At 37.0% G+C, this 23,998-nt stretch overlaps 1 protein-coding gene across 24 annotated transcripts in view; it reads right to left on the reverse strand.

The window, feature by feature from the left end:
• DLG2 (discs large MAGUK scaffold protein 2) overlaps positions 1 to 23,998 on the reverse strand; it is a 1,649,366-nt gene that overhangs the window by 720,063 nt on the left and 905,305 nt on the right. The window lies entirely within an intron of this gene.

Here is a 23,998-nt window from a genome sequence, read left to right on the forward strand (position 1 = left end):
TCTTCTCTGGCACATTTTCCCCATCCTTTACTTTAATTCTCACTGACCAGAATCTAATTTACCCATTGCTCTGCAAATCTCAATTTCTAGATCTCATTATTCCCAATTCTTCAGAGTTGCAAGAAAATATTCTCTTTTAGATGTTTAAGGAAGGTGATGTTATCTCATAGGGAATTTTCAGTATATACTTTAGTGTTTGTAGTGCAGTGTATTTGCTTTCTCTTTTACATTACATTACACTTCAAAAACTTGCAATCAAAAATTATATATGGTTTTCCTTTGTCATCATCAAAGCCTTCTGTGTATCAAAGATGCCCCCAAAATATAGACAGATGAATAGAAGTGTTTCATTGAATGAGAAAGAACTAAAATGGATAGGGGAAGGAGTGGGAAGACTCGATTCTCTACCTGGATATTGCAGCATATGTGTAGAATTTTGACATAGATTCTGTCTACTTGATACTATAGTGTTATATTCCAATAAATGTTTTTGATTTTAGAGGAGCATATCCAGCCATTCCCAGAGCTTCCTTTCAGCTCAGTACTCAGAGGTTACTCCTAGCAGTGATCATATGTAACACCAGAAATCAAACTAAGGTCAATGGCATACAAGTAAACTGCCATACATAATTTTATGCCTTTTTGCCAATTTCAACAGACCCTGAAGGCTTTCTGGAGCACTAAGTTGAGGAGGCTCTGGAGATGATAGCCATGCTGGCATGAGGAATTTTACACTACATATTTCAGCACAATACGATTAATGTTACTTTGCATGGGCAAGTTTAATTTTTCATTGTTACTCTTTTGGGGAAGGCACGCCTAGCGGGGCTGATGGAACACAGCAGAGTTGAGGATTGAACCCAGGGCTCCCATATGCAAAGTTTGCACTCCAATATTTTAAACTATCTTCCCAGTTCCCAAATCCTTACCTTTTATTTTCTTGTGCCATACCCAGTGGTGTTAGGGTTTTTTTCCTGGCTCTATGCTTGCAGGTTTTTCTCAGTTGTATTTGATGGACCTTGTGGTATCAGGACTCAAACCTGGGTCTCCTGCATGCAAAACATGCACTTGACCTATTAAGCTACCTTTTTCACCCAAAATTATAAAGTGTTTTCCTTCTCATTTTGGGACACATCAGATGTTGCTTAGGGTACCATACAGTACTGAGAGGTCAAACCTGGGCATCCTGACTCAGTAGATGTGTTCCAGCCCAGTGAGCTGTGTTTCCAGCAAATTCTTACTTCAGGGTTTCTGAAGAAGATTATGTCAAACTCTTCTTTCTTTCAATGATCCTACTAACCTTATAAATTTCTAGACATGTGGCTTTCTTTACTTTGGATAATGTTTAACTTCTTTTGTTCAGTTTACAAAAATCCTCTATGATCTTCCTTTTCTTTCCTCTCACCTCACCACTCTCTATTTCTCCTCTCTATTTCTACCTCTATGAAGTTTTCCAAGCACAAGCATGCCATCATTTCATCTCTATATTTTCCTTTCCCAGTTCTAAATTCCATTCAAATATAATCTGTCCTGCAAATCTTCAGTGATTTACCAACGAATTTAGACATAGTCTTTCTTGTGCTGTCAGAGTATAGAATGTTCTTGCTCCTGCTGCCACCATTATTGCATTGCATTATAAGCTTTGGTTTGGTAGAAAAGGAAGCATATTACTTGCTACTTTTACTTATGGACACTTAGTAAACACATAACAAGCATTTGTCAAATAAATGAATGAAATAGAGATTCATTTTTATTGATCACTACTTTACTTTAGTTATTCCCTAACCTAGTATATTTTAGTATCTGACTTCTCCCACCCCATTTTTTTTATCAGTACGTCTACAAGTTACAAAAGATTAAGAAGTTCATGTTTTATAGATGCAAAAATCTTGTTCAGTCTCCTGCTGTATCAAAGGTACATGGAATGCTGGTTTGCTCAATAGAAGCCTCGGGGAATAAATTTACCTCCATGGTTTCCTTTTAACTCCCTAATTACAGGAGAATCTAATCAGACTTTAAAGGAAAATGAGCCTTGAAATCTACTTCATATTCTCTTCTCTTATCTATTAAAGTTCTGCCTAAATTGTTTTTCTATAAAGAACTCAAATTTGACTAAAGACATAAGAACAGAATATAAAACATTTGATTCTCAGCATCAATTCTAGAATATGTTAACCTCTGAGGTAAAGTAAATAAACTGAATTTGAGTACAACAGAGAGCTAAACATTTATTTTAGAGGGCACTTGAATAGAATATAAAGAATAACTTTGATTTTTTTATGATCCTTTCATCAGCAGAAGCAGAAAGATGGGGATATTTACTTTCTTGTATTTTGTACTGAAAATAAATTTTATTTTATGATTCAGGCAACAAAATATTTCTTACTCACTTTAGTTATATCCTAAAATATATCATTCAGACACAGAATTCCAGGTATAAGTTAGCTCATTATTCTTTCACTGTATTTTATGCAGGTTAATAGTTTACAGTGAGGCATAAGGATGACTTTCTGTTTTCTACCACACTCAATTAGTGTGGTAGAAATACATTTCAAATGCACAGCTTGTTTAAAGTCCTCAAATAGCTGCCACATCACTATAAATGATACACCAACTTCCAGAATATCGGCTTTGATCTCAAGCAAATCATGCTTCTCTGAAAGTATTGTGCATTTAGTTCTTGCCGTCACAGACTATACATCTACTAGATGACAGAAGTGTCAAACTTAGAAAATTATGAAAGCTGAGCTGAAAATAGAAGTTTCTTTAGAAGGTCAGAAAACAAATCTCTGATAGCAAAGCTGAGTATAACATTAAAAAGGCAAAACCTTATTAGCCACGTACCACTATTTTATGGCATGTAATGTTGGATGGGGGAATATGTCTATCTACAACAACACTGTTCTCTCATCTTAGAACAAGGCAAAACATATGAATTACCAAACTAAAGTGGGGGCAAATAAGGTTATTGGAGATGAGGATTTTATGATGTTACTATTAATATGGATTTCATATACACATCTCTGTCATATTACTATATATATTTGTACACATATGCAAATACAAACTAGTCACAATGGATACATGAATATATATTTAAGTATAAGCCACAAAATGCTTCCTTGAGATAAAATAGAAGTCCTTCTAAAAGAAACTAGTAGAGTTTCTTACATGAATTTTTCTATAACCATTTTTCATGGAAGTCATTGATAGTTTCCATTTATAAGCAAGGGCAATTTGGATAGCATCTAGATGAAGAAAGTCTCAAAGCTAAGCTACAATAATCATTTATTATTCTATTTATCCAAACATTTATTCATTTAAAAATACTATACCTGTGCTGTAAAACAGAATTGTATTTGTTGTTTAGTTGAAAGCCATATCAATATATTTTAATGTTTGTAGGAAAGGTTTTTTTAAAAAAATATTCCCCCTGTCTCTATTAAACTGGTTCAAACAGGTACATATGTCAAATTTAGTAAATTACAACTGACACTGAATCTCTACTTCTTAAAGATGTTCAGGAATAGTATAGGAATCTCTATATTTTATTGAAATCAAGTATTAAGTCATCTATTAACAAGGTTCTATTTATAATCTAAAGAATGATTTCTTTAAAAAGTTATGTTCACAAGCAATTCCAAGTTAAGGGAGGAAGTGAGAATCAACAATTACTAAATGACTTCTACTGACTGCACTAGAATATTTCCTTTTTGTGCACAAGACACAAGCAGCATAAGTTTTACTGTTTTTTGTTATTTTTTGTTTGGGGGTCACACCTGACTGTGCTCAGGGGTCACTACTGACAGTGCATAGGGGACCATATAGAGTGTCAGTGATTAAACCCAGGCCAGCTGCCCAAGGCAAACACCCTAGCCACTGCACTATCACTTCAGCCCATAATTTGTTTTTAACTTGAAGGAGAGGACTATGGAGAAAATTGACCTGATTCCTAAATGCATTTTAACTCACTCTAAAGACAAATATATGGGGATTTGATGCCGCCAGCAGGTCAGCCTGTACCTTCAGGGCAAGTGTATCAGCTTGCTGATAACCCCAAATTGCTGCTGGGCCTATGGCCAGACCCCAACAACTTGGAACCAAGTTTACCAAGAAATTAAACGGCCAAAAGTTACATATGTGGGAGCCACACCCACAACCACCTCCGGCTCAGCTATACAAGCCTATTTATTGGCCTTATTTCAGAGACCCATAGATAAATCTCAAATGAGATCAAAAGCCACAGTTAATCTCGGACCCGTGCATGGCTGAACAGACTGGGATAAATCTAAGGGAATCAGGTTTGCTTGGTGCCTGCCCAAGTAGAGTCCCCAAAAGCCGCTTGCTTCCACAATCCAAAATTGCTGCCATATCCCCAGCCCAAATCCACCGTCTCAAGGACAGACCTCACCAAGATAATAATCTGCTGAAAAGTCTGGTATATGGGTTTTGTGACTGAAATCTCCAGGCTTTCTCAGAGTTGGGGTGAGCTACCTACCCCCAATTCCCAATACACATAAAAGCATTGTCAGTCACCCCCATGAACCAACTGCAGCACCACCCTGTAAGCTCTACTGCCAGCCTTGCTTCAGAGACCCCTAAATAAATCTCGAAAGAGATCAAAAGTCACAGAAAAGCTCGGACCCGTGCATGGCTGAACAGACATGGGGTAAATTGGAGGGAGTGGGTTGGTCTGTGCCCACCCAAGCCGATTCCCTGGCAGCCATTGCTTCCACAGTCCAAAATCACCACCATATCCCCAGTCTGACTCCACCGTCTCAGTATGATCCTCACCAAGATACAATCTGCTGAAAATTTTGTAATGTGGATCTTAGCACACCAACAGCCCTAGCCAAGAGACACAATAGTAAGTTGCAGAAAACACTACAGTGCCAGAGATCTTTCTGGGTCCCATATAGGGCCAATTTCATCGGGGCACTCCAGATAAAGCAGGTGTAATCTTCCTGCCTACTCCAGATGGAATCCCAGTGTCCAAGAGCTTCAACTGACAAGGGTCAGGTATGCAGGTTCCAGGACTGAAACTCCAGGCCACATGGCAGCAGAGGACCTGGGCTCTCACTCCCTGGGTCCAGCCCGCCCAGCAGACTGGCTGTCAGCCCACAGTTTGCCTCTGGGCACCATCTTAGCACACCAACAGCCTTGGCCCAGAGACACAGCAGCAAGTTCTGGAAGACACCACAAAGCGAGAAATCTCTCCAGGTCCTATACCAGGCCAATTTCACTCAGGAACCCCAGATGGAGAAGCTGCAGACTCCCTGCCTTATCCAGATGGAATCCCAGTGACTAAGAGCTTCCACAAGCAAGCCCCGCTCCTCTCTCCCCCCTTATGAGGGTTCCAGGACTAAATCTCCAGACTGCATGGTGACAAAGGACCTGGGCTGCCCCTCTCTAGGTCCCAGCCTGCCCAGCAGATTGGCTGTCACACCCACAACTTGCCTCCGGATGCCATCTTAGCACACCAACAGCCCTGGCCCAGAGACTCCCAGTTGAATCCCAAAAATGGATTAGTGTCACACAGAGATGTCTCTGAAACCCAACCATTTACAATCTAGAAATTTACATTTACAATCAATGTGAGCTTCCATGATATTCAAAATGATCAATGGAAAATAAGTTATCTAGCATCTTCCCCTGGCAGGTAGGATTGAATGGTGGTGGGAAATTTCGAGCAAAATATAATGCCCAAAATTAGAGAGAGAGTATTGGGGAAATTGTCTGACATAGAGCAGGGTGAGGACTAGAATGTGGGTTGCAGAAAATGTGCACTGGTGCAGGGATGGGTGTTCCATCACTGTATGGCTGAATCTCAAGCATGAAAGCTTTGTAACTCTATATCACAGTGATACAATAAAAAATTGTAATGTGTAGTTCATGCCCAAATCAATGACTGAACAAATAGAAGTACTTCTACATTACTTAAAAAAATACAAAGATCTGTATTGCCCAGTCTCTTGATGACATGAAGTTTTTCTTTGTTGGTTTGATTTTGTTCGCAACCACACCTAACTATGCTCACGATTTATTCTAGCTCTATGATAAGGGATCACTCCTATGGGGATCAGGGAATCATATTGATAAAACCTGGGCTGACCTCATGAAAGGCAAGCACTTTCTCCACTATACTCTTTGTGACACAATTTTTTTCTTATTATTTGAAAAAGCTAATTGTTAAATAAACCTAATGTCTAAAGGATTTCTCCTCTTCATAAACTATAAGATCTTGAGCCCTGCCCAGGAATGTCACTGTGTGAAAAAAAATTTCACATGAGTGTATAACATGAAAGAAGAAAAGCTGAGAAAAAATTATCCAAGAATATTTGGGGTAGGTAAATTAAATCATTCCAGAGAGCCACTTGTTTTATATATAGCCTATCCATTCATTTTAAACAATAAAGGGCTAAAAATGGAAAACAAAGGGTTATATGGCTTGGGCTACAAAGTAGTAATTTAACTTGTTATTTGTAGCTGTTCCTCATAAAGGATCTAATAAAAGGTTGTTTCAGTACTTCTACATGAAAGATAAGACTGGAAATGCAGCTCACTTAAGTGGTTGATAGACAGTGCTAGTCATAGAATGGCAAAGATGATGGATGAGAGACACTGAGCCTTTAACAACTTTGGCTATAAGATAAAACATGTTTTCTTTTCTTTTTCTTTTTTTTCTGTTTTCTTGTTGCTTTTTGGGTCACACCCAGCGATGTTCAGGGGTTACTCCTGGATCTGCACTCAGGAATTAGTCCTGGCGATGCTGGGGGAATCATATGGGATGTGGGGGATCAAACCTGAGTTGGTCAAATGCGAAGCAAATGCCCTACCCACTGTACTATCTCTCTGGCCCAGAACATGTTTTATTTATTAATAATTAACCAAGGAAATGTGACTGAGAAGCTTGCAGTAGTGCAGCAGTTTATATCCACTCAGCAAAATTTTATTATCTCTACACATTAAGAGAGAACTAAACATAAAATAGAAATTCTCTGCAGGAACCAGTGTAAACTTTTTTACACTGTTTTTGAGAAGGCAGTTATGTAATTTTTTAAAAAAAATATTTTATTTTATTCTTTGATTGAGTCACCATGTGGAAAGTAACAAAGCTTTCAGGCTTAAGTCTCAGTTACACAATGTTCAAACACCCATCCCTTCACCAGTGCACATATTCCACCACCAAGAATCACAGTATACCTCCCCCCTCCTCCCCCACCTCCCCAGGCCCCCATCCCGCATGTGTAACTGGTAAATTTCACTTTACTTTCACTTTACTTTGATTACGTTCAATATTTCAACAAAAAGTTCAGTATTATTGAGTTGGAGTTTCTACCCCCTAAAGTCGACCTGCTGAAAAGAAAGCATTTGATAATTTGTTTTCCATTGCTGAGAATGAAGAGATATGAGTTTGAGAGGCCGCACTAGCAGCCGCACAGTTTTGGATTTCTGTATTTTAGTATTTTAGTAACTAAGTCCAGAGAAATATCTGCCAGAAATCGCAATATTGTAAGCTTGTACCTCTCAGCTACTTTATATTCCACATATGAGTGCAATCTTTCTATGTCTGTCTCTTTCTTTCTGACTCATTTCACTCAGCATGATACTTTCCATGTTAATCCACTTATATGCCAATTTCATGACTTCATGTTTTCTGACAGCTACAATAATGAGATATCATCTCACACCACAGAGACTGGCCCACAGCCCAAAAAACAAAAGCAACCGGTGTCAGCGTGGATGTGGGGAAAAAGGGACTCTCCTTCACTGCTGATGGGAATGCTGACTGGTTCAGCCCTTTTGGAAAACAATATGGACGATTCTCAAAAAGTTAGAAATTGAGCTCCCATTTGACCCAGCAATACCACTCCTGGGAATATATCCCGGAAAGGCAAAAATGTATAGTAGAGATGACATCTGCATTTCCATATTCATTGCTGCACTGTTTACAATAGCCACAATATGGAAAAAAACAGAGTGCCTGAAAACAGATGATTGGCAAAAGAAACTCTGGTATATCTACACAAAGGCAGGTTATGTAATTTTATATTAGAACAAGTGCCTAGTGTTTCAAATAACCATAGCTTCAAATTTAGTCACTGTGTGAATGGTACTGAAAGTTGAGGATTGTGTACAGTAAGTGTAGAACTGTAGCACTGTCATCCCATTGTTCATCGATTTGCTCAATCAGGCACCAGTAATGTCTCCATTTGTTGTTACTGTTTTTGGCATATCAAATATGCCACAGGTAGCATGCCACGATCTCCCATGCAGGTGGTATACTCTCGGTAGCTTGACGGGCTCTCCAAAAGGGATGGAGGAATCAAACCAGGATTGACCATTTGCAAGGCAAACACCCTACCCACTGTGCTATCACTCTTGTCCATAGTAAGTGTATATGAAAATAATAAATTATAAGACATAGATTTTTACTTTCTGATGTCTTCTGATCTACTGTTTTTTAAATTTTTGAGTAATTTATTCATTTATTCATTCATATATTTAACATGGCTGTAGCTACGTTCCTGTGGTGTTTGGCTGCCGAGAGCTCTGCTTGGGGTGGGGAGGGAAGCTGGAGCCCATCCCCTCCAAGGGGCCCCGGGGAAGACAGCCAGGCATGTGGACAAGAGACTCTCTACATTCGGACAAGCCTCATGCATGAAGGTACCAGCAGAGGAAACCAGGTGTGTGTAATCCCATCAACGGCCAACATCCAGAGATTTAAAAAGCAAGCTCCCAGAAGCGATATCTTATAACCTACTTCTCCCTCTGGGAGATACTGCAAGCTACTGAGAGTTTTTTGCCCATGTGGGAGAGCCTCACAAGCTTCCCATGGTATATTCATATGCTAAATCCAGTAACAAGCTAGATCTCATTCCCTTGACCCTGGAAGAGCCACCAATGCAGCATCATTGGGAAGGCCGAGTAGAGAGAGGAATCTAAAATCTCAGGGACAGGACGAATGGAGAGATTACTGAGCCCACTCGAGAAATCGACGATCAACGGGATTTCGTGATTCATGATCATGATATATTTAACAAATAGTCACTATCATGTCTGCCTGGCAATGACGGATATTGGCAATGAGTAGGCAATTGACCTACAAAATAAGTAAATAGGCATATTCCCACTCTCATGAAGTTCTCAGTAAGCAAAACACTTCATGCTTAAAAAGCATGGCTAACAATCATCTTTTGTAAGTTATTTTTCCTTTATAAGTCTCAGTATGCCTGTCTTTAAGATAAGGTCAATAATATATTACTTGCAAGGGATTTGTGCTCTTCACCTCTCTTATTTATATCTTACACCTTTGGTTACTTGGCATGTAGCTGATAAGGTATGTTCACTTAAATATTGGATATATATTAAGGAGAGCTAATATGAGCAACATCCACTTGATTTTTTTTCATAGCTACTGTTGATGATGTCAGCTACAAATATGATTATATTAGTCTACCTTCTTTTTTCATTTGCTTCATTTACAAGATAAATAATTTAAATTTACATATTATATCCTGTTATTGCATAATGCTGAGAGTCAGAGCAGGGTATATTAGCTTCCTTTTATAAGTAAAGTTAGAGAAGATCAGAGAAGTAGATTTATCCAAATTGAAACCGCTGATTTAGTCACATAGGTGCCTAAAAGCTAATTCTTGAGCCCATATATACTCATTCAGAGCTCAATGAACTCAGATTACTTGAAGAAAGGACAATTCTAATGCCCCCATAAGATTGGAGACTTATAATGGACCTGTTTGCTTATTGTGATTTTTGCTCATGATTTTGCACATCAATTGTGTGACATATACGTTAACATGCTAACATTTCCAAACTAGGTCAGATAAAAATATTGTAAAGCTGTAATTAGGAGATGTTGGACTAATTTTAAACATATATTAGGGGTTTAAGAATATGTGTAAGGAGTGAGGAACCACAATCAAGTGTCAGAACAAAATGCTTTACAGAGATAAGAGCCTGGGCGACATCCAACATACGGGTAACATCACCAGGTGTAGTCCAAAAGTTGCCCTTGAGAGTGATTCCAGAGATACTAATAACTATGATAGCAAAATGTTTGAAAACATGAATAAACTATTGGCCTTTCACCAATAGATAGGTGTATTTGTTAAAATGAGGTGCTTTAGCCTGAAATTAAACTTAGAATATTGTATAATTTTATAGAATAAATGTTTCAAACATGCTGGGCATATAATCAAGTTAATTGTTGAGAAAGCAGTTCATTTATTCTACCTAAAAGAGAGAAAGGATTGCTGTTCTAAAGATAGGTACTTTTAGAAAGGCTTATTATTTTCTTTTTTCTAATTTTATTTAAACACTGTCGTTTACAAAGTTGTTCATAATACAGTTATTTTGGTCATTCAATGTTCCAACACTACTCCCACCGCCAGTGTGACCTTCCCTCTACCATTGTCTCTAGTTTCCTATTCACCCCGTGCCTGCCCCCTTAGCAGGCACAAAACAATTTATTTCATATGCTAATTACAACAAAATGGAAATGGAATTATAAAATAAATGTTCAGTAAAAGAAAATTTGTGAAAGTTGTTATTCACCACAATGGTGTTAGTAAAGTCATCGTTTGAATATTTCCTGAGTTGTTTGTTGCTAGTTGAGCCTTCTGTGTAATTGTTTTTACTTATTGAGTCTAGTGGACTTCTATGTCACTTTCCCATCTAATTTTTTTATGTATCTTCTGAATTGTAAGTATTGTGGAATTTGCAGGTGCTTAGTTATAAAAAGAGGTTTTTTGTTTCTCTCACTTATTTCATTTAGCACAATACCAGTGTGTCTATCCAAGTTGTTGTAAATGACAAGATTTTACCCATTATTGATAGCTGGGTAGAATTATTTATAATAGATAAACAAACAAAACAGTAATAAATGTTTAGCTTCTAAGAATAACTTGATTACCATAAGGGATGGAGTATGCAGGGTAATTTATTGTATAACAGTGGCACATTTCATGGTGGAAGATAAGAACTAGAATTCTGTTGATGAGCACAGTGTAGCATACAAAGAGGCACAAGTTGATATCAAAGTCTGTACACTGAAAAACAAAATGTTACAAAACAGCATTACTTCCACTGAAAACAAGGAATGAGCAAGCAACAGTAGAAGTAGGGATGTAATTATATACTGGAAGAAAAAAATGTGCTAAGACATATCTATTTGCCATTGATTGTGCTAAGTGCCCTTTGTACAGTTACCTCAGTGTGTACATCTAATAAATTATTTGTATTTTAAATAAAAATTTCATGCATTGAGAAAAAGGAACATTGATTTGACTCATCAGAACTTGGTATAAGATGTTCTTTGTTTTGTTTTGTTTTTTGTTTTTGGGTCACACCCGGCGATGCACAGGGGTTACTCCTGGCTCTTCACTCAGGAATTACCCCTGGCGGTGTGCAGGGGACCATATGGGACGCTGGGATTCGAACCCGGGTCTGCCGCTTGCAAGGCAAACGCCCTACCCGCTGTGCTATCGCTCCAGCCCCGGTATAAGATATTCTTATACCACATATTCTTTCGATAATACCCCTACTGGGGATAATGAGGCCCCAAAACACAATGCAGGGCTTTCATCTGCAGTCCTACATTAACTGCAGCACTATTCACAATAATCAGAATCTGTAAATAATCCAAGTACCTGAGAACATATTAGTGGATAAATAAACTATGCTACATCTACACAATGGAATAGTATGAAGCTGTTAAGAAAAAATGAAGACATAAAATTTGCTTCTACACGGATAGACATAGAAAGTATCATGATGAGTAAAATGTCAGAATTTGGAAAGGGACAGTCATAGAATGGTCACACTCTTTTGCAGTATATAAAAACAGAGTAGAGAATACCCAAAGAAAATACAAATGAGGGTTAGGAAACTGGTCAACAGTAGGAAACTTGCCAGAGGGGAGGGAGTGCAGTTTGAACAGGGAAGGGACCACTCAGACAATGATAGTTGGAAATGATCACTCTGGACAAGAACTGAGTGCTGAAGGGAGGTAAAACATTATGTTTGATACCCTTCAGTAACAGCATACCACAGTGCATGAAAGGGAAAAAGGGCGGGAGGGGGAGGGAAAGAGAAGGAAAGTGTCTGCCATAGAGATGGGTTGGGGGTGGGGCAGAAGTCAACTGGGGACGTTGGTGGGGGGAAATGTACATTGATGAAAAGATACACATTTTTGCTTTTTGCACATTGTATGACTGAAACTCAGTCATGAACAATGTTGTAACTGTGTATCTCGTCATGATTCAATTGAAAGAATTTACTTCAAAAAACCCCTGATAACAATGATAAGTTTAGCTGAAATTCAGTTTGTCTCTGCTGCTCATAAGAGTCATAATGATCACTTGTAATTCCTCCTCATCTCTGAGTATTGTCAGGTAGAATCAAACTCAGAGGTCTGTTTGAGCTGAAGTCACTTAACATGCAGCTTGTCAGGGAGTTTCGAGTTTCTGTGTGTGGAATACCGTCTGTCCCCTTCTTAAACTCAGTTAAACTCTTCAGTTAAACTGTGGCCATGACTGTAGGTTCTTCCCTTTTAATTTTTTAACTTTTATTTTTTTAAAGTAATTTAATTAAATATTTGTGAGATTGATCATTACAAAGCTTTTCATGTTGGGTTTCAGTCATATGATGATCTAACACCCATCCCTTCACTTTTTAGAAGGATTGAGAGAGAGCACGTCAGGGCTCTAAAATATATTATTTCATCAGTGTACTTCTTTTGCTGGAAACAAGACCCAAAAGCCAACTACGTGTCTAAAAAGAGAGACAGTATTTATATAACAGTATATATGTTTCCTGTATATTATGGTGAACACTTCATAAGCTCTTTTACAAACTACATCATCAAGAAATTTTATGGAGAGAGGCATGCATCTAGGTTAATATGAAACTAAAGCTTATAAATAAGTCTGTAAAATGCATTTGACTCACTAAAGACCCTAAAGAAAACTGGCAACATTATCTTTTGTAATTCATGAGTATAAATGTTAATGAAAAGTCAAGCAAACATAAAAAAGAGAAATGAAGCATCCTTTATCACAAATCCCAAGCAATAAAACATATTGTTAGGATTGCAAAGTCCATGCAGGTGACTGGATTCAGATGCCCATCTTCAAAATATAGTAATTCCCAATGAAAGTCTGTAATATTAATTTAACATAAAAAGATATATTAGTATGTCCAAGAATAATTTAGAAATATGATACAATATAAACTTCAAGGCCTCTGACACAAACAATTTTCTCATGAATTGTCACTATCTGGCAATGGAAAAGAAGGCAAAGGAAATCCTTAAACATGTTATCTGTCATAAGACTTTCCTAAAGACTAGAATGTATTCCAATGCCATGGCTATAGAACATCATTTCCATACTTCAATCATATGTGTGTTTTTGAGGAAAAATGCTTTTAAAATGTGTCTATTTTTAAGCAGAGCCTGCGGCAACTGCTTGCTTCCACAATACAAACTCAGCGCCCCCACCTGACTCCACCATCCCATGATGAACCTCACCAAGATATAATCTGCTGAAAATTCTGGTATGCGGATTTTGTAACTGAAATCTCCAGACTTTCTTGGGTTCAAGATGGGCTACTTCCCCCCACCTTCTTGTACTTCCAGAAGTCTTGGCAGTCACATCCATACCCCAAAGCAGCCACCCATTTGAAAAGCTACTCCAGCCTTACCATCACGATAAATATACCAAATGCCCTGGACAAACACCATGACCTCTTAGCACCTGTATTACAAACCATAATGCACAAAAGGAAAAGGAGAGAGAGAGCAAGAAGGAAAGTGACTCCCATAGAGGGAGGCTGGGAGTGAGAGGATGGGGTGGTGTGTTGGGTGGTGGTGGTAGGAAAACAGGGAACATTGGTGGTGGGAAATGAACACTGGCAGAGGGATGGGTGTTGAATAATTGTATGGCTGAAACCCAATTATGAACAGCTTTGTAATGGTCTATCTCATGGACATTCAATTTTAAAAAATTTTAAAAAGTAATGTGGAATTCATGCCTTATTCAATCATTTTAATCAATGGTTGAATAAATACAGTACTCAAACAGTTTTTTTTTTAATTAAATGTGTTTATACTTCTACTTGGGTGGAAATACATGCTATAAATTTCTAGATTCCTTTTGTAGAGCAAATAGTTCTTTTATGATTATGCTTTAAATATTAAGCTAAGGAAGCCAGCATGATAGCATAGCAGGTAGGGTACTTTCCTTGCATGTGGTCTATCTAGGTTCTATCCATGGTATCAGATATAGTCCCTGGAGCATGATCAGGAGTTATCCTTAAGTGCAGGACCAGCAATAGGCCCTGAGCACTGCTTGTGTGGATATACCAAATATCAATATCTATACCTATCTGTATTTTGCTTTGGGGCCGCACCTGGATGTGGTCAGGGTTTAATTCTGACTCTGAGCTTGGTGTTCATGGCTGTGCTTAAGAGATCATATGCAATGCTGGGGGTCTACCTTGGGATTTGATAATTATTAGTCAAACCTACTGATAATGACGATGGCATACTAGAATTAAAGACAAAAGCAAAGGAAATTAATTTTTTAATGTTTTTGATCTTACCTCCAATAAAATTTCAACACTCAATTGGCCTTTAAAAATATATATGTATGAATATATATGTACAGATGTATATGTCTTATTCAAAACATACATATTTATAGTGCATGTTTATTTACATATGTAATGTGTATATATACAATAGCATGTATAAGATAAAAATAAAATAAACTATAATAAAGAATTTATGTAGTTTAAAGTTAAGCAAATATTTCTATAATTCATGAAATAAACTACATAACTGTGTAGTCTATAAATTTATAAAAAAATTACAGTTAGGTTAATATTACCATAATTCATTAAGTGAACTATATAATTGAAAGATCATATAAAACGTCTATAAATTTAAGTTAATTTTAAATAGAATAAAAACAGTTAGAATAATTAAGAGAGATTAATAAACTGACTGACTATAAAATACATTTAAGATAATTCCTCTGTCTTAGGGTAGATCAAATGTTGGGACACAACTGAAACATCCACAAAATCAAAATATAAATCATACTAAGTGTCTCCACAAACCACTAAGCCATAAAAATAGACACCAATCATAAAAATAAAGTGGCAAAAATATACATGCCTGGAAACTATACAACATACTACTAAATAACAATTGGATGAAAGAGTAAGTCAAAGAAAAAATAAAAATATTCCTGAAAACAAATTAGAATGTTTGTTTCTAATCCGTTAGCAGATCCTATGGGATAGACTAAAAAATTATTAGGAGAAAAGTTAACAGCTCTTCATTGTATACCAAGAGTAAATAAAAAGCTCAAGCCAGTGATCTAACCTCTTGGCTAGAGAAGCTAGAAAAAGAACAATAAATGATTCCAGAAGAAATAGAAGGCGGTACCATAAAATTAGAGTGGAAATCAATCGTAGATAAAACAAGAAAATAATACTGTCAACAAAACCAGGAGTTGCAGAGTAAATACATAAAATTAACAACCCCTGGCATTAAAAAAAAAGAGAGAGAAATAAATATATAGTGTCTTAGGGAATAGGGTATATATGACAACAGATATTTCAGAAATATAATATGTATATATGAAGCTATTATGAACAATTTTATGTCACCAAACTCAAGAACCTAAAAGATATGGACATATTCTTAGAATCATATGAACTGCCAAGATTGAACAAAGAGAAAACAGAAAACTCTAATTGATTTATATCAAATAAAAATAAAACCAATGATTAAAAATCTCTCCCACAACAAAAGCCCTTCTTTGTGGATTCATCAGTAATTTCTAAGGAAACTTCAAAAAAGAGTTAGTGCTTATATTTTTCAAGGTCTCCCTAAATATCCAGGAAACATGAAGCCTTCCTGATAGCTTCAAGGAGGTCAATATTACACATATACCTAAAACAGACAAAAACACTACTAAAAGTAAAAGTATGAATAAATATTCTAGATTAATATTGATGCAAAGATCATTAACAAAATCCAAGTGAACTGAATCAAGCAATATATCAAAATAATCATTCTATAATTATCACCATGATATAATAATTATCACCATGATTGATGAGATCCATCCTAAGGCTGTGAAGATCATTAAATATATGCAAATCAATTAATATAACACACTAAATCAACAAAAAGAAAGATAAGAAACATGTGGCCATATCAGTAGGTACAGAATAGGTTTATGACAGGATACAACATCCAGTCACAACAAAACTCCCGCCCCCCCCAAAATAGAGATACAAGGAATATACCTTAAGACAGTAATAGCCACCTATAGTAAATCCAAAATCAATAGCATTTTCAGTGGTGAAAAGCTGAAAGGCTTTACCTGAGGAGAGAGCAGAAGGCAAGGACGCCCATTGCCACCACTATTTGGGAAGTCTTCACTATAGTAATCAAATACAAAGATATCAAAGAAATCCAATTTGGAAACAAAGAAGTCAAACTATTACTATTTGAAGATGACATAATACTATACATTGGAAACCCTTAATCCACCAGCCAACTCTTGAGAAATAAAAAATTCAATACAGTAAGGTCACAAAATTAATGCACAAAAGAATCTGTGGCATTCCTATATGGAAATAATAAACTATAAGAGAAAGAAATAAACAAGATTATCTCCTTCAAAATAGTGGCCCAGAATACCAAAACCCTAGGAATCCACTTAGCAAGAGAAATGAAACCTTTATACAGTGAAAACTATAAATCTATAAAACTATTGTTGACACTACTAAGAGAAGTAGGAAACACAAGGAAATGCAGACAACCCCTGTTAATTACCTGGGGGGAATCAATGGTATAACAGCCCTACCCTCTCACTATTGCTCCAGCCCCTAGAAGATATTTTAAAATGAAACCTTATCCATGGTTATCTACCAAAAGTTTAGGCATTTACAAACAAATAATAGGAAATATTGAAATCCTATTAAAAAGCAATATAATATATTTGACTAAAGATATTGAACTCTAAATATTTATGTATAAGACATTAGTTAAATTCTGGAAACAGATTTAACTGTTAAATTCTGGAAACAGAAAAACTAGTATTTTCTAGTGGGTAAAATGAGGAATAGATCAGGTAAATAGTTGTTAAGTTTTTAATTTACTACAGCTGCAAATGTTACAAAAGAGAAGTAGTATGGAAAGGAAAATATAGCAAGAGATTTCTACCCAAAATCTGTTTAGTAAAGAAAAGATTTGTATGCGACGATGATATTTGAATAAACAAGAATGAACTAATTTCAATGCAAGAAAAAGATATTGAGAGACAGAAATAGTGTATAAGAATAAAAAAAAACTGAGGGTCTTGGAGCATGATAAATTTTACTTTAGTAGTAGATATGATTAGAGACATCTGCAAGGACCAGATTATGATTTTTTTGTTAATTTGATGGACCACACTCAGTGGTGTTCAGGACTTACTCCTGGCTCTAAGTTCAGAGAGCACTGCTGATGGAGTTCATGGGATTATACGTGGTGTCAGGGATTGAAACTATGCAAGGCAAGGCAAGTGCCATACCTACTATTATCTCTCCAATCCCATGGATCAGATTATGATAACGTTTTATACCAAAATTCTAAAGATTATCTAAACAAGAACATAGGGGGCTGTAGAGAAATTAAGCAGGTAGGTCACTCAGCTGACCCAGGTTTGATTGCAATCCTATGATTTGATTATGCCAAGCCAGAAGTAAGCCCGAGCACCACCAGGTATTCCCCCCAACAAAAACTAATAAAAACTGGAAATATTATTAAAAAGAGTTTAACAGTGAAACCAATAATTAAAATAATAACAAGTAAAAATAACACCTAATAAATAATAAATAAATAAATAATAAAAATAACACAGAGTTTTTCTCTGTGCCGGGTAATGTTCTATATTTTATGCACTAGTTCACATATTTCTACTTTACTCTGTGAAGTAAGGAATTATAGATAAACTTATAAATAAGAGAAATAAATAATTTACAGGCTTCGGATGACCATAACTATAGTTAAATCAATGAGGCAAAATGAAAAAGTAGCAAGATTGATGGAAGGCTACTGTGCTCAGTGGACAATAAGGAAGCTTAAAGTTGTTTCCAGGCAATAAAGATACAGCAAGTTCATAGACTAAGGAAATACTGAAAGGTAAAAGTAGAAAAGTTTGTCATTTTTTAAACATTGCAATAAAAGAAGAGATATTCTAACAGTTAGATCTCTGGTTTGTAAAACTGAATGGTCCTCTGCTTGGAAATAGGTGCTCAAAGACAGATGAGTTCTGAGTGTTAGATTGAGATTAATTTTAGATATGATGAATTTAAATGTGGAGGTATAGAATGAATTGCACATAACCGAATTTAGAGTAGCAAAATATATAATATTACATGACAGGAGAAGGAAAAATAAAAAACATACTGAGGACTAAAGCAGTCATCAGAAGTTGAGTGGAAGAGAAAAATTAGAAAAACTAGGTTTATTATGAGAAACTGAGCAAAAAGGTACACGTCAACTAAGTGAGGTTATTATCAATGAAGAGGAGTAATAATGTTAAACACTATAGAGAATTCTTGCCAGCAATAATAAATATGTAACAGGTAATGTTTTAAAAATATAAATACATATATTTTATTATTTTCTTATAGAAAACGCTAACTTGAAGCTTCTTGCCAATTAAATCAGTAGTTCATGGAAATGCAATGCCTCAGTAAGAAGTTGTTCGTATAGGAAGAATTTAGGATCAGTATAAGGAAGGATTTACAAAATAGGAATAGGACATCAACAATCCCACCAAAAAGGAGAAGAAAAAAGAAAAGGAAAAATCAATATTATCTAGATCCTTTAACTAGGTCGAAATTGTACATGTTGGAAGTAAGAATGAGTGTAAGCATCTTAGGAACCAACTACACAGTTTGCTTTTGTTTTTTTCAATTCCAGAGCACAGAGATTTTTGTCTCTAGGCCCTCTGTTACCCCTTGAAGATACAAGAGCAATAAAATTGAAAGAGCATCTATGGAGGCACAGAAGAACCATGGCTGAAATGAAACTTGGAATATGAACCAACCTCCCACTCAGTTTCCTGGTTCTTTGCCATTTTAAATTTGGAGGACAAGCAGAGTTTCCATGTGCTTCTGGTAGAATGTCAGAGAAAAACATTTGAGAATCAGTGTGCCTCTTATGGGATTATAAGAAGAGGATTTCTTTTTTAAGTGAATGACTGAATCCAGAATAGTTTAGAGGTTGTAGTTGTGATGCCAGCTCCAAAGTCAGCAAGATCTGCAATTTGGAAAAGTATCTCATAGACAATCAGTGGGTTCGCATGATCTTTAAAGCATACACCACCACTGCTAGTTTTCTAGCTGCAAGCTTCCGGAGTACATGCCAGAAATATTTGACAGGACAGAAAACAGAGGGAAGTAGCCACATCCTTCAGTTAGAGATGTGAGAACAGGGCAAGAAGTTACAAACAGCTACAGGCTTCTTTCTTTATGAGTAAGATTTTTTTCTCCTTCTGGGTTGTTTGTCCAAGAAAGTGATGAAATACATTTATATATAATATGCATACATATATACTTATATGCATACATATATGTGTATATAAATATATTATTTTATTTTTATTGAATCACTGTAAGATACACAGTTACAAAGCTGTGCATGATTAGTTTTCAGTCATAGAATGTTTTAACATCCATCCTTCCCACCACCAAAGTCCCCAGTTTCCCTCCCACCACCTCCCACCCCCACTCCAGCCTGCCTTTATGGATAAGAAATGCGTGCTAAAAATAGGTAAAATAACAAATATGATAACCTCTAAGTAACTGTATTGCAAACCATATTCCCAAAAGCAGAGAAATAGAGAACATGCGAGAGAGAAAGAGAGACAGAGACAGAGACAGAGATAAAGACAGAGAGACAAAGAGGAGATGCATTTATTTTTAAAAAAATGCTCTGAGGGCTAGAGAGATAACAGAGTTTAGGGAACATGTTTATTATATCACAACATGATCCCTCTAGCCTGGCCACATCCAGACCTGGAGGATTCCAAGAACTCTGGATATGGTCCTGGAGATCTCCCAAATACTCACTGGGTGGCATATGTAATCACTGGCATGATTGGCCTAAGTGCACCATATCCTTGGGGCCTCAAGTGGAACCACTACAGTTTGACTGAGAATCCTCTGGAGGGGTTCTGGGCCTGCTGAGCACCAGGTCTTCAGAAAAAACATCGCACACCAGAAATAGCACTGAAAGCAAATTTGCACAGGCAGGAGAGAAGATACAGGGCAAGGTGCTTGCCTTGCACGAAGTTGGCACATTTGAACTCTAGCACCACATACTGTTAGATATGATCCCTGAGCAACACTAGAGGTGCTTCACCCCTACCCCTGGAGAGGGAGGAAGGAAGGAAGGAAGGAAGGAAGGAAGGAAGGAAGGAAGGAAGGAAGGAAGGAAGGAAGGAAGGAAGGAAGGAAGGAAGGAAGGAAGGAAGGAAGGAAGGAAGGAAGGAAGGAAGGAAGGAAGGAAGGAAGGAAGGAAGGAAGGAAGCTATTGCCATTTCTCTAAAGAATGATGCCATAGGAAAATGATCAAAAATTTCCAAATCTTCTCAGTTGGGATAGAATGATAGTACAGTGGGGAAGGCACTTGCTTTCCGCGTAGCCATACTGGGTTTGATATCTGGAACTCAATATGGTTCTTTGAGCACTGCCAGAAGTGATAAGTCTCGAGCAGCACTGCGTATGCAACAAAACAAAACAAAATCTCATTATTAACCTAGATCTAACTGTGGGAAAATATGCTGACAAGAGGCAAGAGATAACTCTTGGGTCAATAGGACAAACTCAAAGTGACCAAGTAGTGGACCTGACAATGAAAGAGCACAGAATTTCTAAATAATTAAGCAAATACTTTGAGTCTATCTAATCTCAAAACCTAGCAATATGGCACAGGAAATGATTGTTGAGTTCATGAATAATCACATTTATGTAGATAGCAGTGAATGGTTATGAGAGTGGGGAAATGATAATAGTGGGGGGAAAGATGAGGCTGAAAACGTCTGAAAACTTTCCTTTCTTTCCATGGTCCAATAAGAGAATAACAGGTCCATGGTAGGATAGCCCAGTATTGTTTCACAAACATGACTTCATTTCATTTTTCAACAGTAACCCAGTGAATTGGAGATATCAATCTCAGTACTTTAGAGACTATGAAATTGGGGCACATAGCAGATGGGTAGTTAGGTGACAGTGGGACTTGACCCTACACTGCTGACTCCAGGGAGTGTTATAGACTACTATAAGGCTGGAAAAGGACCCTAAATGATACAGCCATCTGAACTCAGCAATAGCCTCACATTTTGCTTTTTTTTTTTGGTTCTGTTTTGCTTTTTGGTGGTGTAGACTGGCCCACACCTGGCTGTGGTCAGGATCACTTGTATCACTTGTCATCCCGTTGCTCATCGATTTGCTCGAGAGGGCGCCAGTAACATCTCCATTCATCCCTGTCGCATGCTAGTGTAGCCCAATGGTCAAGTGTCAAGGATTGCTTCTTTTTCTTTAAAGACTGGTTTACAATGCTCTTACTCATGCAGTTGTTACAGGTTTCCAATGCTTCAGCACCATTCCTCATAAAAGTGACCTTTCATCCACCATTGTCCCCATTTCCCAACTACCCCCAAGTTTGCCCAGTTAGTAGGTTCACAATATTTTGTTTTATACTGCTTATTACACTGGCTAAAGAAATAATAAAAAATATTTCAGTAAAAATATTGTAAAAATTGTTATATTTCACTACGGAATTGTTAACTTTTTGTCTGAGGATTCACTACGTTGTATGCTGCTAGTTGAGCTTTCTACGTTATTTTGTTTGTTGAGTTTAGTTGGTCTCTATGTTTCCCACCTCATGTGGTGTGCTCCTACTAGAATTTCAGTACTGTGTAATATGGAAGTGCCACACAGCCACATATGATTCAGACACTGGAATAAGCCTGCAGAGATTTTTACTGAAGATGTGGTGTTGGGGCACAGCAACAGCCGAGCTCCATAGCTCCACTAAGAATCTCTGCAGAGACACCAAGCCACTAAAATTCCAGGTGGTCTTGTGTTGGCCTGAGAACTCTGGGGTCTTCTCAGCGTGGGGATGAGTAGCCACCCATACTCCTGGAAGCCCTGGCAGCCATGCTCATCTTACAGAGATGCTGCTACTTCGGTGAACCCAAGGGCTCTGCTCCACAAATTCATGAACGGAATCTCTGAGGAGATGTAAGCCAATCAGCTGAAATTCATGGAGAAATGGGTCTCCAAGCTGGAAGCTCCTGGGGTGCCATTGGGAGGGGAGAGGGCAAGGTCTCCATCCTATGGAAGCCCAGTAGCTGCACCCAAACCCCGCAGCTGCTCAGGGTCCCATATGTGATGCCAGGAATTGAATATGGGTTGGCCATGTACAAGACAAGCACTTAACCTGTTGTAATAATTCTCAGGCCCAAAGGATTCACTTTTGATGTTGATTCCAATAGATGCCAATAATCAGAACCTCCCTACCCCCATTTATCACTTGACTACTTACTTTTCCAAATCTGCTTCTGCTAAAACACTCTGTAAGCTATCAGTCCTCCAAATAAATGTTTATTTATTTATTTTTGGATTTCAGGGATAACTCCTAGCAGGGCTCAGGGGACCATATGGGGTACTAAAGATTTAACCCAGGTCAGCCATGTACAAGCAGACAATCCACCCACTGTGCTATGTCTCTGGCCAAAATGTTTTAATTTACATTACTTGGTTATACTAGCACTCATCAGTTTTGATTATTTTACTCCACCTTATGATGGGTTGGATTGACTTACTTTGTGTTTTTTCTATTTTATATATATAATTGAGCAAATTCCATATTCATTCATAGTTTTCCTGTAATTCCCTAATCATGTGTAGCAAATCCTTCTATTCCCTTTCCTGCTCCCCTTCCCCACCCTGCGTGATGTAGCTTATTGAACCCAAAGCCTCACACATGGTCTACTAACCTCTCTGCAGTTACCTCATTGCCTTGTGCTTGTGAAAAGTTAAGCACAACTTAACTTTTGTGCTTAAGTTGTGCTTAAAATATGCTTTACTTTTGGGTTTATGTATTGCATAAGACAGAAAATAAAAATTACAATGGAAATTAGTAGAAAACAACTTTTTACCAGGAGCTTGAGATCTCATAATTATCAAAAAGGATTCATTCCAGGAATGCAAGTATTGTTCAATATATTCAAATCAACCAACATGATACATCATATCATTTAAAAGGAAAAAATGATCATACAGTTATATCAATTGATTCAGAGAAGGTGATAACCAGGATCCATCACCCATTTATGATTAGAACCCTCTGAAAATTAGGAGAGAAGGAACATATCTCAAGATAGTAATATCCATTGACATCAAACCCACAGCTAGTACTGTATTTAAGGGTGGAAAACTGAAAGTGTTTCTCTTAAGATCAGACACAAGGCAAGGATTTACACTTTCACCATGCTTATTCAATATAGGTTTGAAGTCTTTGCCACAGTAATCAGACAAAAAAAATATCAAAGAGATTCAAGATGGGAAAAGAAGAAGCAGAAAAAAGTGTTTCCTCTAAGATCGGGCACAAGAATAATTGTGCACACTTTTACCACTTTTACTCAGTATAGGTTTGAATTCCTTCCAACAGTACTCAGACAAGAAAAATATATTAAAAAAAACAAAATGGAAAAGAAGTGAAACTATTGCTTTTTTGCATATGACATGATAATATACATTGAAAACTGTAAAAACACTACAAAAACCCCCTAAAAACAACAAACCAAAATGTCAAGTTAACAGGTTACAAAATTAACACAATACTCTGTGGCATTTCTATGTGCAAATGATAAGCTAGAAGAAAAATAAATTTAAAACATCG

This window comes from Sorex araneus, chromosome X (genome assembly GCF_027595985.1).
Source record: "Sorex araneus isolate mSorAra2 chromosome X, mSorAra2.pri, whole genome shotgun sequence".
Classification (NCBI taxonomy): Eukaryota; Metazoa; Chordata; class Mammalia; order Eulipotyphla; family Soricidae; genus Sorex; species Sorex araneus.